Genomic DNA, 9019 nt, shown 5'->3' with positions numbered 1-9019 from the left:
TCTTTGACATTTCTTGCCAAAGTACATTTTTGGTCCAACGCCGCAAAAGAAGTATAACTTCAAAAAGAAATACATAGAAAGCAAATGACAAAGCGTAATCGACACAGGGATTGTAACCATTTTCAAAGTTTTCTAGGGGCTCATAAAATAATAATTAGGTGTATGTAAAATCTACATAAAAATTCGCTGCAAAATTTAATTTAAAAAAAAAAATTGATTTTTATTAAAACTTTGTGTCCTGTATCTCTTAGTATACTGATGATTGAGGACAATACAGTCCTTAATCCTGCTTATTTTAACATTTTTCTGAAACAAATAATCTGTTTTTGCACTCACAAAAATTATTATCCCGAAATCGAAATAACTTCCTATAGCGTTTACTGAAGGAAATCCGCTACTGGAAATCCTCATAAAAGCTGCTGTTTGAGTAAATAGTTAAAGGTTTTTAAGGGAAAGTAATGAAAAGGGAAAATGAAATATGATTTCAAAACATTCAAGGAATTTTACTTAAGGTAATAAATGACAATTAATGAAACGCATTACTGCCAATTTTTTATTTATGATTTTCTCCTTTTGAGGCAAAATTATCATCCAATTTGTTTGTTGTACAATACACGAAGAAAGGATGATGGTTTTAAAATTTAGAATTGAAAACTTATAGAGGAATTAACTTTACAGAGGCTCTTATTTTAGGTAAGGATTGTTGGACTTTAAGTCCCCCATACAAAAATTGATTTTTTTTTTAAATCACACTTGTAAGGGGATCAGGCACCTGCCCCGAAAAATTAAAACAAATATTAAATACCTACGCCTTCTTTAAATAAGAAAAATGCTTCCCACTTGTATCCGATTTTTTTTTTTTTTTTCAAAAAGCCATTTCAATCAACTATTTGAGTCTACAATTTCCTTAAAATGACATCCGTGTGATGTCCTTTAACATATGTGTCATAACAGTCACACACTATGCTCATAGGTTTCTTTTTGATCATTTTAATTGAGGGGATATTCGAGCATGGGATTTTTATTTAGGTAAATGCAAAAAATTCTCTCTCTTTTCTAGGACAACGATCACAAAAGAATATTATACACACAATGACGACTTTTTGTCAATGACGTAAATAGAAAATAAGTTTGAACTTCTCCCCGGAACGACCTCGACACCAATGTTCGAGACAATGACAAACGTACACACTAGAAATACAATTCATCAAAAAATAAAGAAATAAATAAAATAAAATTGTATAGTTGTTTTCATACAATTTATTTTTGGAAATTTACACACACACAAGGATATTAGACACTCTCAAACTCATACTCCGTGTGACGAAATTACACGTAGGCAGGACAAAATAAAATAGGAGGCAAAACACAGGATACAATATATATTTTGTTTCTTTTTTTTATTTTGAGGATTCATTAATAAAATGTATTATGTATGATATTTGATTGTCATGCAAGATTATTTTTTTTTTATTTCATAATTCGTTTGTTCGTTCTCATTTATTTGAATTTTTAATCAAGAAAACACTGGCGGGACACCCTGACACCAATCCCAAGAGATATTATATGTATATGGATACAAATTTTATAGATTGTATTTATGATTTATGAGTTTTGAAATCGATTTTGAGTGGGTGTCTAACTACAATACAGGATTCAATATTAGGATGTGAAACTGTTACCTAAGAGGAAAACCTTTAGGTATAATAAATGGGACACATAAAAGCCAAACCTTGCTATATTGATAATAAAATAGAGTCTTTTTAAGCACATATGCCCATATAGAAAAACTTAAAAAAGAAAATTATAAAAAATGTGAATAATGTATGTAGAAATCTAGAACTTACCCATGGATTTTTCTTTTAAAAATTGAAGGAGTCATTTTAAAAAAATTTTAATATTTAAATTAAGATTAGTAAAACGGTTTCATACCAAAATTTTAATTGAATTCAGTTAAATCGTTTACGAGAAAGTCAGAAATTACGAAAAAAAGGTACTTTGGCAGCTACCATTAATAACGGTTCAAAAAATATTTTTTTTTTTATTTAATTAGGATGCTTAATGGGACAGCAGGTATTTTTTTTACGAGATATAGGTATTATAGGGCAAGTTTAGGACTCGTAAAAAAATCGAACTCCAGATAACAATTTTACAATGACATTGCGATGATGGAGAATGCCAAAAAAGGACCCACTTTTTTGGAATTCTGTCTGTCTGTATTATCTGTTTGTATATACCTCGAGCTAAAACCTAAACGAGTGAAGTGATTTTCTTTGAACTTAATAGTTAGCAGTTTTGCACAGAGAAAAATAGACCACATAAAATAGAAAAAAAAAAATAAGATTTCTCTAGGTTTGGTTTTTATCCAAGAAGGTAACCTTATTAAAACAATCGGGTTTTCCTTATTGTTTTAAAATCTGCACTTGTAGGGTTTTGCCAAGAAAACAAAAAACCAAGAACAGGCCGGGAATCGAACCACCTGATACCTGAACCAACCTGATATAAAAATATTGATCGCAATTTTTGTTCTAGTGTCAATTAAAACAAAAAATTAACTTTTCACTCAAATTTTAATAAGATTATCTCTATAAAAATAATAAGAAATCTTCTTAAAAAAACCTTCTTAATCGTTGATTTTAATGAGATTTCCTTATAAAACATATAGACAACAAAACAATAAGGTAATCTGTTAGTTTTTATATGGTCATATTTTTCTCAGTGTGGGTTATTCCCTAGATGTTAAATTGAAATTTTTTTATGACCAAAACTAACGCTATACCTAGGTATAAAGGAAATGTAATACCTGCCATAGAACGGTTTTTTTGGTTTCTGAATATCTCGTACAAGATTTTTATACAAAAGCGTTTAGGTAAAGGTAATATAAAAATTTTAGAAAGTGTTCAAAAAACACATTTTTGGACTTTTAAAAAAAAAAAATATATGTAGATTTCAATTTTCTTTTTTTTTAAATTAATTTTTTGAAAACAGGTTGGTGAAAAATTTTGAAATTTCGTTTTTACTTTTAAATTAATTATTTCTTCAAAATGGCATACCAATTTTTTTTTTAATGTATGTAAGTATAAAAAATTATTTAAAAAAAAAACGGCTCTAACGATTTTTGAAATTTTTTTTTCTAAAAATTCTTTTTTATACAAGAAATCAAATGGCATACTTGGTTTTGTGTAAAAGATCATTGAAAACGGTGTTAAGTCAATTATTAAAACAGATTTTACTTTTTTTTCACTACACTTTTCAAATTTTCCAAAAAAAAACAAATTTTCCCTAACTTTGTTCAATAAAAAGCTTTAGCAATTTTTACCATAAGAGCAAGTATGTGCGACCCCGGTCGTGCATTTTATTTTATCAAGTTCATTAGATTTTATAAAAAAAATCTTAACATTTTTCACATGTATGTTAATGAAAAAAAAATTAATAAAATATTCAAACTCAGACCATCAATATTACATAGATTACAATATCATGAATTTACAAAATACATTCCTGCTCAAAATTAACGCACACTTTTTTCACTTCTTTAGTTTTGGCCCTGTATCTTAGTTGAAATGGCTTTAAAATTCTTTGGTGTATTTTTTTGAGTTTGCTTATTGTTTAACCAGTCAAAAAAATGCTAAACTGCAACAGTATTATCAACCAAAAAAAACATACAAACATAAACCAAATTTAGCAATTCAAGGTCTGATAACTGATATTAAAATAATTTTTGTTTTTTATACTTGGTATTGTCTCGTCTAGCCTCTAGCGCATAAGACAACCTGGGAGTCTTCTGTTCATTCCACTAATTAACTTCTGAGGGTTTTGTTGTAACAATTCTTTTCACTGTAGTTTTCAATTGATCAAGACTGCTTGGAAGTGGATTTCGGCCTCGAATGCGTCTTTTTAATATTTCCTAGACATCTTCTATTGAATTCAAATCCGGGTTTCTGTGTGGTCAATCTAAAGCCAGCATATTGAAGATATTCTCAAAGCACTCTAGCATGCATTATCGTGCATCAGACTAAACTGTGGACCAAATGTAAGGGTGATTGGAATTGGATGCTGTTCGAGGACATCAGTCAAGTATCTTTTTGTACATAACGTTAGGGGGGGCTCACTGACTCCGTAGGTGTTGTAAAGCAGATTTTACTACATGAAAATTTATGACTTTTCTCTAAAAGGTTCGCGGGTTAACAGACAGACTTCAGCAAATCTTTTCCCAAATCTTCCCTACAATGTCTCATTTGAGAAAATGAGTGTGGCATAAAGTAATAGGGTAAGGTGGCATAAGAGTGCGCATTTTAGACAAAACACCAAATAAAACAATAACAAAAAGAATTTATCTACTTTTTTTATATATATTTTTTAGTTTATAATCAAAGCAACGAAAAAAACTTAAAACTGGTAACAAAAATGTATTTATTCAATAGTTATAAACAAAATACCTTATTAGGTCATTTGCGCACTCTTATAAACACTATTGTGTAAGAGTCCGCGGCTTAGTTTGTAAGAGTGCGCAGCTGCGTACAGGTGTAAGTTCGCACAAAAGTCGCAAATAAAACTGCCTATCTTTAAATAAATAGAGTATTTTTCAACCCATCACTCCTTGCATGAGGAACAATCAATTCAGTCTTCGATTAATGGTTCCGAGAGAATTTCAATATTTCCTAGCTACTTTCATTCGCTTGTTTTTTGTAAAACTTGTATTTGGTTTCTTTTTGGTAGGAATTGCTTTTTCTAGCTGCTGCTTGTGGTATATGGACAAATGCCAGTTATTTTGAAGCCTTGGATAGCATTTACTGCTCTTATAACCCGCGCACTCTTACACGTTCAGACATGTAATCGAAGAATATATATGTATTTCACAATGTACTTTATGACCAATCTTACGTGTTCCTTTGTGTGTCTTTTTGTCGACTTTTCAATGTCCCATACTTTGTTTATTGGTATGTTATGTTATGCCAGAAAAATTGGAAAAAAAAGTGCTAAAAAACTTAAACTTAACTAGCACCTCTGTTTACAAACACATTTGCATGAAATTTTGACAGCAGATCAAACTCATTTAGATCTTTCCAAAATAAGTGCATTCAGTCTTATATTCCCTTTCAAACCGTAGAAAATCGCTTTGCGCACTCTTATCAACCGCGCACTCTTATACCATCCTACCCTAGTAGAAATTTAGTGTAAAATTAATAGGACGTGCTTTAAATTTGAGCACGAGTGTATATTTGAGTTTCAGAGAACTTCTTTTTTCAATTAAAAAACATTAAATAAATCGTTTACGTGTTGAAATGAAATTACTTTTGTATAAAAATTTGTAAATAATAACAGTTTTGTTTGCCACAACCATGTGATGTTCTAAATTTGATAAATGAGGCTATTTCCCAATAAATTTAGATGTAACTTTGCTCAATTACATACCCTTAGGAAAAACTCATTATTTTATCGTTGAAAATTATTAATTTTTGATCACCTAAATTTCTCACCTTTGAACTTTCCGAAGCCATAAAAACTTATCAAAAATTCATTTTTCTCTTCAACATCCCACATATACTCGTACATGTGTAGCTATTCCTTGTTTTTAATGTAGGTTTCCAATTTTAATCAAATATTTATGAACAAGACCTAGGACATCACTTAAATAAGAAGTCATCTGGCAATTCGATATTATAAACCATATAAATTTACTTCCCCCTTCTGCTAATTTTAACCATCATCAGGACCAAAAAAAAGGAACTCAATTTACCTAAACTTCTTGTACCTACCTGCAGAAAAAAAAGGTGTACCACATTGAAGTAGACTCTACATCAAACCCTACATTTATTGTTACGTATGTTATAGTCCTTTTTATATTTGTATTATACGCTGTCAACCACATGTGGGTGTTTCAAATGCGTTCATGTGTGTAGGCAGGAAGCACTTACCTTGTCATGTCATTTTAAGGATATTTTATCACTCACTTACCGCAATTTACTACTTGCCACATAGTTGTTATAGGTACCTATTCTAGAAATGTAACGAACCATTTCCACGCACAACTTCGATGCGTACACTTTGTGTACTCTAATCGTAATTGTTATTATAGAATTTTTTCTTCCCTATAATAGAATATTGGTACCTATCTGCTTTTGGTTGAAAGGACGAATTTCAAATTGTGTTCCTTTTTTTTCAAAAATAAATACTGAAAGGGGATTTTATGTTTTAAAAAAATATTGGTTTGTTATAATTGCTTTTAATTAAAAAGAATAACAAAAAAAAAAAAAAATATAGAAAAAAGTCCTTCGTATTCTGTTACGTCCTATTACATTTATTGTCATTTTTGTTTGCTAAAACGCTAAAAGTAGGTATTATTTATAATTACACGTTTAAATATGCGACGATTTTTAAGAATTATTCACGACGTTAAAGTAACGTCAAACAATCAATCAGAAAAGTGTGCAAATATTCAAGGGAAGATATATCCTTTAAGGACGAATAATTACAATGCTCACTTCGAAGAGATTTATTTACATGTTCATCAGATGGCTCACCTGGATCTGACCCTGACTGGATTGCGAAATTACCTTCCATTCAGATTTGGCAACGAATCGGAACGGGGAATGGCATGTAGAGGTAGCGTCTGTGTTTTATTGTATCAGGGAAGTGTGAGGATAATGACGAAGGAATTACGCACACTTTTGCTTACATTAAAAGATTAATGCATTCAGTAATTTTTAATGTAGGTAGGTTGGTACAGATGAATGTATGTATTATGTTAAGCTTAATGATGCGCAATCATTTATCATCTTGCTGTTCAATAAATTATTATTGATTTCGTCATGGCTGTGGGCTCAGAACAAGCTCCCAAAAATTGTAGGTAATAGGTAAAAAATTAAGAATCTAACGAATTTGTTTAAAACTTTATATCTCTTATTTGATGTTATTACCTGCTCTTTCAAAAATGCTTATAAGATTTTTTTTTTAAATTCTTGCATTTTATCATTAAACCATACGCCTCACTCAGATCTTCAACAACAATCCACTTAAAACCTGTAACCTTTATGAAAGATTAAAACGATGGTGGTTGGCATGGAAGCCCAGTCCTGATGTATTTTATTTTAATAAGCAGTGAAAGGTAAATATTCAAAAACAAAAATGTGTGTGGTTTTTTTATTTATTTTTTTTTTTTTCATTCTACTTTATGTAAATGTGTTTTAATTTAATATGAATAAAATTGGTTAACAAAAAAAGGAAAGTACCCTGCTTAACGTTGTATTTCTACCTACCTACCAGGCTTAATTTCACAATTATATGCATTGAACAAATGAATTTTTAATGGCTGCATTGAAGAGATTTTGAAGTCCTGTCAGAAAGAATCCGATTCAGGATCAAGGGCTTAACCCTATACACGTGCACTGGAATATCTCTCCCTTTTATGTGCAAGTTTATGTTTCTGGTAGAAATGGATATGCAATGTACAACTATAGACGTCAGGAGTATAGATAATACGTTTTAAAACCAGCAGCTTAAAGAATGATTGTTTTAGGTTCGGTTGTACCTAGCTATGTAATTTTTTTTTGTTATATATTGGAAATTGTTCCTTTTTCGTTCTAAAAACATTGCATATAAACGTGTTGAAGAAATTTGCAAAAAAAACTGGTTGAGAAGTTTCTGAGAAATTTAGAAAAAAAGTATAATAACCGTACTAAAAAACTGGATTTCCTTTTCGATTTTTTTACGATTCAAGAATATATTTTTTTATAATATCTTGGAATGCAATATTATTAAGGATAATTTGAAGTAGGTATAATTGTTTAAATAATTATATACTGTCATAGTTTATCTTCCCTTTTATTCACTTTTTTTCGGTGCGTGTATAAAAACCTGAGGTTGAAAATGAAAATGTGATTTTTTTTTTCGATATTTTGGCATATATTAAAAGTAAGTGTTTTTTTGTGAATGTTTTCCCAAAAATTGGAAAAAGTAACGAAATTACACGCTTAAAATTTTTGACCAAAAAAAACTGAACGTCAATTAGAAAAAGGTCAAAATCGGAAGCGAATACTTTTTTTTAAAGCAAACAATTAAGATTCTAAAAAGTAACATTTTTGAACTCGAGAATGATTTCTATTCGAGTCATATACAATTTACATGAAAGTAACGTAAAATGCAATAAAAATAACACAGGCACACAAAATAAAAAAAGTGTCATGTACCAGGAACCAGACCTATCTTTCTATATGTTTTTGGGCACGCTGAATCCGAATTTCAAGTCCGTTTGGCCCGGTCACCCTCCAGTTTTGAGCTGAGACTGCATTTTGTTTGGATTTGTATGACTTTTTTTGTAGTTTTTTGCATTTTTCTCAAAACTGAAGGGTGTTATAGAAAGATATGTCTGCTTCCTGGTACATAGAACTTTTTTTTTTGTGTGCCGGGGATGAAAGCGACATTTCGCGACAGTGCCAGCACACCAAAAAAAAAGTTATATGTACCAGAAACAAGACCCATCTTTCTATATGTTTTTGGACCCGCTGAATCCGAATTTCAAGTCCGTTTTGCCCGGTCACCCTCCAGTTTTGAGAAAAATGTAAAAAAGACCCCAAAAAGGGCAAAAAACTTTCTTTTTTTGAGTTTTTTGCATTTTACTTAAAACTGGAGGGTGACAAGGTTAAACGGACTTGAAATTCGGATTCAGCGTGCCCGAAAACACATAGAAAGATAGGTCTGGTTCCTGGTACATCACACTTTTTTTATTTTGTGTGCCGGTGTAATTTTTATTATTTTTCTTCGTTATTGTAACGTAAAATGTTTTTATAATTTTAAAGAAGAATTGATATCACTGCCCAACACACAAAAATTTTCCTGTTTATCATTTCTTTTTATTTACAAATTTTTTTTTGTATTTTTATTTTACTTACTGAACCGAAATACTTTACATTCGAAACAAATTTTTCTAGCAAAACTTTAAAAACGCTTGTAATAATAAAATCTAAAAAAAGTAGTATGAAATTACTCCAAAAATGTGAAAAATTAAAATATCCAAAAT

Source organism: Episyrphus balteatus, chromosome 3 (assembly GCF_945859705.1).
Source record: "Episyrphus balteatus chromosome 3, idEpiBalt1.1, whole genome shotgun sequence".
Classification (NCBI taxonomy): Eukaryota; Metazoa; Arthropoda; class Insecta; order Diptera; family Syrphidae; genus Episyrphus; species Episyrphus balteatus.
Note: the sequence above shows the minus strand (reverse complement) of the source record.